Source organism: Malurus melanocephalus, unplaced genomic scaffold, assembly GCF_030028575.1.
Source record: "Malurus melanocephalus ecotype Western Australia unplaced genomic scaffold, MMel_1.1 scaffold_1117, whole genome shotgun sequence".
NCBI lineage: Eukaryota > Metazoa > Chordata > Aves > Passeriformes > Maluridae > Malurus > Malurus melanocephalus.
Window position 1 is genome coordinate 34616 of NW_026624349.1, and position 998 is coordinate 35613.

Here is a 998-nt window from a genome sequence, read left to right on the forward strand (position 1 = left end):
AACATCAACTTCTGCTGATTTTAAAATTGGATTTGTAAAAATCCACCTGAGAGAAGCACTAGAATGCATAGAACAGACAAAGACAGCAGTAGTAGAATGATTGATTTAGTAGATCTTTCCATTTTTATCCTTTGAAGTTATTTTCAGTAATACAGTATTTTTCATTAGGAGCTAAGAAGAGGCTTATTTGTACTTTTTTTTTTTTCCTTTTATCTCCTCAAGTGGGGAATAACATTTTAGGCTGTCTAATAAAACTGGTGTTAGAATTTTGGAAAAGGAAAAAAAAAAAAGAAGATGCCCTTCAAAACACCTGGTAATTTTGCAGTATAATTTTGGTTTTTTAAGTTGCTTTTTCTTGACTTTGAAAAAAATAGAAGGAAATTATAAGATAGAAAAATTGGCTTTATGTTGAAATTTAGGAAGGTCCAAAATATCCTTATTATTTTCACAAGATTTATATGTCCCGAATGTTTTTTTTAAATTTCATTCTAATTTGCTGGCACAAATAGGAAGCCCAAATAAGACGTCCTTATCATTTTTTCATGATTCTTTAGGTTTTGACTGTGCTGTTTTCCTTTACTAGTCAAATGAATATTCAATAAATTTGATTATGTTTCAGGTTAGAAGCCCATTCCTTTGTCRCTATTTGCAAATTCAATGGTTTTCTGTACCTTCAGTTTTCATTCAACATATTTTCTCAAAAGCTGAGTCTTTTTAAATTATGTATATTCTCCATGATGCAGGGTTGTAGGAGGCTGTAGTATCTTAAATGTCCTGGTAGTATCTGATCTCATTCAGTATCCTCATAATGTTGTTTGGTTGTATCACTCTTTGTCTCTAATCAGTCTCTACAGTCACCAGGAATTTTTTCTCCACACAAACTCAAAGTGTGGATAGTAAATGAAAGTGCAGAACAGTATGACTGCCCAGTATTTGCTTGGAGGTGTAGCAGTGAAACATGGTAAATTCAAACTTTCCAGGTTTCCATGGCAGTCGTG